Source organism: Perna viridis, chromosome 4 (assembly GCF_037379345.1).
Source record: "Perna viridis isolate PV_CMFRI_1.1 ecotype Kerala chromosome 4, ASM3737934v1, whole genome shotgun sequence".
NCBI classification, from domain to species: domain Eukaryota; kingdom Metazoa; phylum Mollusca; class Bivalvia; order Mytilida; family Mytilidae; genus Perna; species Perna viridis.
Window position 1 is genome coordinate 21,401,432 of NC_142448.1, and position 8,055 is coordinate 21,409,486.

Consider the following 8,055-nt stretch of genomic DNA (forward strand, 5'->3'; position numbering starts at 1 on the left):
TAAAAATCGTAATTGCGTATTTTCTCTTTGGCTTTATGGGAAAATACGTAATTGCCTTCGAAGATACCCTTATAATTGACTTATGATAATTTCGAATCTTTATACTATCTTTGTACTAAATCAAACTATACTATTGAAAACCCTTGATTTTAATGTCATATTATGTTCCCGTTCGCTTTGACTCTTACGCGACAATAATCATCCGTTGATTTTTTTTCATTCGATCTAATATTTTAAACTTTGGTAACATACTTTTAAATGCTGTACTTTTTCATTACAAGTTACATGTTTTCGGTTTGTATCGTTCTAAAACTGAAAACAGGCACACAGTAAAATAGAAGTAAATGAGTGACTGGGACACTTTTAGGCTAAGCACTCTCTGCTTTTGATTTAAGAATTTTTATGTATAATGTAGTATGGTATTTCGTCTCTAACATTTCATAGTACTTGTATTATGTAGATCACGCACAGATATTGGTAAGTACATGTACAATATTTCACACCAATAGTTCAAAAGATGAAGACATGCATAAACATCAAATTACACTCCTTTAGAGACAGAAATAACAAACTAACCATTTTTTTCATATTTTAAAACCACGTTTTATCCACAGTGTGTTGCGTATGTCATATTCGGTGTTAAACAAGAAGAGGGAATGGGTATACAATTGAGATTTACGAATTTATTATGACGACCATGCATTTTCATTTTTATGACGACCACACATTTTAATACGATGACTAGTGTTAAACTGATATACTCTTCCTAATGGTTATATGGATTTATTGTTTTTGTGTGTGCATCAATTAGTACCCATTGGAATGCCGATTAACTGCAGGAAAAATACACCTTTACGAAAAAAAACATTGACCGGCTTCTCGATGCAATGTAGTTCAGTTAGTAGTCAAAGGTTTGAGTGTAACACAAAACGAAAGATCTTCATAGGGTTGAGTTTCAAGGGCGAACAGAAAAGTTGCATCTTAAAGCATGTATTTTTTAAATATCATGGCACCAATAATTGTGCTTATTACACGTGTTTTATTTATTGTTGGAAATAAAAGACACTTGTCAGATAGCGTTTCCATATCAATAATGGATGCTGTTTTCTGTTTATCAGCTGCTAACTTGTAACAATGCCTCCTCCATCAGACCTTTCATAATGCAAGTAGAGACTCTAGATTGCCTGGTTTGCTCATCAGGTAAGAGAAACACGTTTTCGCCTTTCAAAGACAATAGGTCAAGTATATTTTTGTCATGAGAATAATTTCATCAATGGTATATTTATTTCTGTCTGTATGGTTTTCAACCTTTGAGCTGAAAAGCACAAAATTTGTCATTTTGACATTTGAAGGACAATAACTCCAATGAAGAGTTATTACACACCTTGAACCCTCAAACGCTTTTGTATGTCTTGTAATAACGATCATATCATCATGCAATTGAAATTTTTTATCCATTACGAGCTAAGAACCACAAAAATAGTCCTTTTGGCTTATTGTACTCAAAACTTATTTGACTTGTTCCGAACAACGGGAATATGCGAAATTTCTAAATGTAAAACACACACTGTGCGTCTGCGTGCAAGTACAGACAATCCCGGGAAACAATCACTAATAACAAGGTATAAAAACTTTAAATTCTAATATATTCCATTTATTTACAACATATTAATTTTTAGCGATATAAATTCTAAGTGGTATATTTTACGAAGTTTTATAAATTTTACAACTTGTCACGCTACATTTAAAGTATGGCCAACTTGAAGTACCTTTATATTTACATTTTGAATGGAACGCAAATCTGTAGACCTGTCTAGTACGATTAAATAACAGTATCGAGAAGTAATGCCATTAGTTTTCTTTTAATTTTCAAAATTTAGTTTGTATTGATATCTTACATGCACATTAATTGATCATTCACCAAAGAAAAATAATAAAATACGACAGTTGAAATATTGGAGAGTGGCAACTCTGTAAGTACACATGAAAAGGGAAATGAATTATGAAATAACTAGAATTTATGTTTTATTATTGTAAACAGTAAAGGACATATAAATACTCCCCGAATTAATTAATTTGAATCTAGTTCAAATGATTGTGATTTAAAGTTAGTGGAAAGTTATGTTTCGCTTTGGTTTAATGCATACATATATTTTCGAAACAATTTATTTTGATTTTACTCCGTGGAAGAGTATGGGATGTATTTTTTTTTATGACATCCTAACATTTCTTTATCCATAGTAAAACTTACTCAATATTCATATATGCTTAAAAACGAAAAAGAAAAATATAAATAATTTCATCGGGAACAAAGTACGTCCACATTCTTAGCCCCAGCTGGTCAGTAAAGATTTAGTTTATTAAATCCTAGTTAACTTAATTAGTACCGGTGCCAGAGAACAAGCACTGTCATCATGTTTACACAGAATGTGATTAGGAGTTAATGTAACCTGTCAGTTCGTACTAATTTACCGATGTCAGGTGGTAGGAGACGTCTCGGAGATCGTGTTTAGCTCAGAGATCAACCTTCTACCCGCACCGTCAATGATTTATAGCAACATTATAAGCGTCTCACAACACAGTTAATCGTTACATTAGGAAAACGTATATTTATATGGCAGAAATGATATACATCGATGTAATAAATCACGAAATACTTAACAGAAATACTATTAAGCCACCCACAAATCTATTGTCATTAACCATAATATCGGTTATCTGACTGTGAATTAAATTTTGATCCTATCACAGCTGATGTTTATATACTCTGTTAACTCGAATTTATGAATATTAAAATCTTTAAATTGAAGTTTAATCTAGCCATCAATCAAACTTGATAGAAATCTCTATGTGGCGTTGTCCATCGCTTTAAATTAAGTTTTCTGTATAACAAAGAAATGATTTTTAATGTTTAATGGTTTTATTTATGTTTCATTGCAGAGAAAAGGAGCCAACATGCCTATGTACTGCTATAAAAAAAGAGCTTCGCGTAGCGCAACATGATACGACCGCAACATATAGAATTTTATTTACAAGGGGGTGTTTGGACATAATATTTTTTTCGATACATCTAAACATACGGACTTACAGTTCATTATGGAAACAACAAATGTTTGGACACAATATTAGTAAAAACTTGATATTCAATTTAAAGCTGAAAAAAATTCTGCTTTATCTTGAAAACCTCAAGAGAAATCTGAATTTTATTGAAGTTTATACAAGAAGTAACATAAGGAATCTAATTAAAAAAAAAATATTTCAATTGAAAAAGGGTTTTTGGGGCGTGGCCCACCGAGGCTTTTATTATTCGATTACCATACAAGCTTAAAAAGGGCATGCATTTTCATGAGGAATCTAATAAAAAACAATAAAAATTCGAAAATTATAAGGTGATGTTTGTTGTTTTTTCTATTAACTTTTGTTGTTAAAAAATTTGGACTGATTGTCCTCAAACCACAAGTGTAGCATTGCGCTTGACACCAATAGGAATAGTAGTAAAAGAATTAAGACAAGGAAAAGAGCAATGGAGAATGAGATGGGAGAGAAAGAATAGTCTTTAGGACGAAGACACATAGTTACAGAAGTCTCTGAGGACCAACACGAATTTTCATAATATTCTTGAGCCTTGCCTAAAGATGTGTTCACACCTAGGCCTGTTGATATAATGGTGACCTCTGAAGGTATTTACTGTTTCAGACTTCGGTTATACGCTAGCGTATTTTTTGCGTTCTTTTTCCTGTAAACCTGTAACTAACAAATTCTATATCATTTAATTTATGTTATCATTAGGTCTAATGTATTAACTTCATTTTGGGAAATGAAATAGGACCCTAATAACCGAATTCACTCTCACCATTTTTATTATATTGGAACTTATTTCTGCCAACTGCAATATTTTTTTCGGTAACCTGAACAACAACAAAGGTAACAGCAGGATACGCTGTGATGGATTTTAAAAAGCATGCATATATTCTTCATAGTCTCAATCAGTATTGATCGTACTTTCCTAATAGTCAACGTCTACAGAGTTTGTTCCTTGTAAGATAATTTGGTCATCTATTATGGTGTTATTTTCATTATCAAAGTTTGACAACTTTCCCTTTTAGACCTATTTCTGTTCCTGAAGATTCTTGTTATTTCGTTTGATTTTGCAAAGCTCGACGCGGTTTAGATACATAGGAGTGCAGTATCAACCACAAAGCCTAAATTTGTCTGTATTTATGCCTTAGTACAGCTGCTTTCTGTCTATTTGGTTTTAGGTGGTGCTTTAATTTTCCAGTACATGCATGCGATGAAAAGGAGAGGAACGGTATATACCGGATCCTTTTTTGACCTCTGCCTTTGACTTATATTCTTCTGACAATATTAATCAGAATATATGACACTTTCATGCTTGAGATAAGTTTATCTGGAATGTCTCTATTGACTAAGGATTTCCTAAAGGCCCAACTTTTTATGCTACTAATATAGATGAATGAATTCCATTCATTTCTATGTAACAGTAAACGTCTGGGTCTGAACTTTCATGGTGACTGAGAAGAACATTATACCTCTGCAATTGTCACAGAAGTGATTTAACATTTGGATCGTTTTTCCAGAAGGTCAGTGTATTTTTATTCCCAAATCTTCTTTAATATACTTCACAAAATAGTAAGGGTTCATTTCTCGACCTTATGAAATCTTTGTGTGTTTCTGGTCAAATCCTGCAGCAGATTCATATTGCCTCTTTTCAAGCTCCGAAACAGCGTCTGACGTTCGAAATATACCCTAGATGCTGCAGCCAGCCCTCTCAGAAAATGCAAGAATTTGCAAAGTCGAGAAAATGTGAATGATTTTGCGCGAGGTTATCCGATTGTCAAACGACGTTTGACTAGAATAATGCCAGAGAACTTCGAAAGGCCTGTCTGCAGCGATTAGTAAGAGAGGAAACGAACGACTGCCAGAGCGTGAAGCTTGGCCTCTTTTTTCATCCATACAAGACGTTCAGGACGTGTTTACGTCAAAATGTTATTAGTTGGTGCCATAATTTCCCGGGTCATCAAAATTAAGAAATTATAGCGTACATAAAGCATGAACATGAGAGTGGACATAAAGTATCAACCTGATAGTGTGCCTAAAACATGAACCTGATAGTATACATAAAGCATGAACCTGAAAGTGTACATAAAGCATGAACCTGATAGCGTACATAAAGCATGAATCTGATAGTGTGCATAAAGCATGAACCTGATAGCCTACATAAAGCATGAACCCAAAAGTGTGCATAAAGCATAAACCTGATAAGTGTACATGAGGCATGAGCCCGATAGTGTGCATAAATCATGAACCTGATAGTGTACATAAAGCATGAACCTGATAGCGTACATAAAGCATGAACCTGGTATTGTAACTAAAGCATGAATCTGATAGTGTGCATAAAACAAGAACCTAATAGTGTGCATCAAGCATGAACCCGATAGTGTGCATAAAGCATGAACCTGATAAGGTACATAAAGCATGAATCTGATAGTTTACATAAAGCATAAACCTGACAGTGTGAAAGTATGGTGGATTGTGTATTTCCTGTATGACAACTTGGTTTATACCGAACATAAATACGCCCGTAATAACATTCATCGCTCATCTGCTTACCAAATGCATTCCACAAGTTATCTTCACGTCGTATTTAATAGAAATAACGTTAACTTATAATACAGAAATGATGGAATTGTTGTTAAAATAACAGCAGGTGAAAAGCTTGCTGTAAGCTAAGAAAACAGAAACAAGACTATCACTTACATGTGAACTGTCAGATTCTGACAGAGAAACACTTCTCTTGCCAGTCATCAAGACCACCTCATAGATGTATTTACTCTAATCTTAAGGTTCATTTAAGGTTATATTTATAATTTGAATGTTTTCCCATTCAGATGTTCTACGTACAGATATGTAATTTGTAAAAAAATATTTTACGGTGTTACAAAATCTTGAAACTTAATTTGAGACTTTCAGCATTGTTCTGTCTAAGCTTCTCATTATTATTTCCCTACTTTTCAAGAAAACACTTCAGATTCTGATGACAGATGCTTCCGATGTTGATGCAAATGAAAGCTTCACAAATGACGAGGCATGTCAGTTTTGATAGAGAATACAGACAGTTGGTGGTAAATTGTTATGACGTCATGGAACAATTTATGTCATGTGACACAAGGTATGAAAAAACTTGTTTGCGCCAACGCTGTCCCTATAAATGCTTGCTTTGAATGATGGAGTGATGTGTACCCAATCTCTAGAGCTGGTGATGATAGTAAACGCATTTTCAGAAAAAAAAACAGATTTCTTAGTGGTTAACTTATCAAGTTGTCGTGTCACGACACGGCATTGTCTTGGCTTCAATGTGAGGAAAAACTTGCACTTCATAGCAACCTCTAACTGGATAAAGCCCTCGATTAAAGTAAACAGAATTTTAAAGACCTTATTAAAATATACAAGTAATCCTCTAGCCGTGGGCAGCACAATTTGTCTGATTTGAATTTATCAATATATAGTTAATCCAGTTAATGATTAACTATACTCTCCGAAAAGAAAACTGTCAGAATATTTAGACTACAAGTGTGATCTTTCGATGAGGAAACGTTTAATTGAGGCAATGAGCATCTCGGACTGATTAGAAACGGAGCTTATTTGTATCGGTACTACTCAGCTTTTCTCTTTCCACAAAAGAAAAAAAACTCGTGTGCACTAGGGGATTTTTTCTGCTTTTGTGTGACCCTATTTTAAAGGTATAGTCGAACGAACAGGTTAAATTCATCTTGACTTTTTACTTAGCGCCAAGATCATTTGAGGAGTTACCTTTTTCTATTTCTAGTGTTGTCTAACTACAGTCTTGTTGGTGCCACCTGATGGGAAAATACTTATAAATACCGTCGATCGTTTTTTTTTTCATTTCTGAAGAAAAAAAAGAAGAATTTCTTCTTTCTGCATCCGAGGTTATTTTGTAGTGTAGCGGAAATGGCTGAGTATGGCAGTTCTAACCCGTTAACGTGCACGCTACATATACCATAAACGAACTTAAACTTAATTCAAGTACACAGGTTTCATGCAGCATTGGGTTGAAACACGTGATGAAACTACTTATAATTATACGACAATCAAAAGTCAAATTAATAAAGATTGATACATCTATTGAAAAAAAAAGTCAAAGTTTGCTGTTTTTACAATCACCAGATGTGTTGTCTCATAGTCATGTTAGCCCCTCATAAACACCGTAAAAGTTGATCTAATGGATCAATCACGTGATGGTCCCCTATCTTGACGTCGTATTTCATTAGTAAGGAGCGATAGGATCATTCCGCACCCGGATAAAAAGCAGTCCACTTTGATCAATCACATAAAAAACTATTAAATTTCTCCTTTGACAGTTATTGTTGTTGATGTATTAAAAAAATAATGTATGTTTTACTAAATCATATCCCAATTACCCATGTAGATTAGACCTTCAAAGAAGTAATAGTTGTAATTTAGAATGATGGGGTTTAATGGTTTCCGATACATATCTTAATTCTCATAAATCAATTTTTACTGTGCCAGTAAAAAACATATATGGGCACATTAGTGTGAAAAATAAAAACGACAAATCACGTGACCTGGGAAGCAAAGTGATATAGAAGCCGGAATAAATTGACAGTGTTAATTTGTTTATGCCCATCGTGTTGTGTTTCCCATCGATCTTTCATATGTAAAATGAAATAAAGGACGGGAAACTTAATCATAGTCGATAAAAGATGGTGACAAGGAACGCAATTTAATCATCCCAGTCGTTTATCAAAATGATGTATTGGCGTTTTGCAATTTATGTTCTTTTGCAATCTTCATAAATTAAAAGATGTTAATGTGTGGATAGAATGACATTTACAATGTTTAAAATTGATCAGAAAAAGTACATATTTTACCCTAATGTCGTCCAATCATTGTTTTCTATGCAGCTGACTGCATACACAACTTGTATGTTCCATTACATTAATATGTAGTCTCTTAAGCTCGGGAAATCTAAGAATTATACGGTTACATGAATTT

General features: G+C 33.6%; 1 long non-coding RNA gene across 1 annotated transcript; it reads left to right on the plus strand.

The window, feature by feature from the left end:
- The first annotated feature begins 312 nt into the window (after nucleotides 1–312).
- On the plus strand, nucleotides 313–3,346 carry LOC148619301 (uncharacterized). The gene is made up of 3 exons (XR_015921304.1): nucleotides 313–477; nucleotides 1,119–1,200; nucleotides 2,941–3,346. It is a non-coding gene; the product is annotated as an uncharacterized LOC148619301 (long non-coding RNA).
- The last annotated feature ends 4,709 nt before the right edge of the window (nucleotides 3,347–8,055 follow it).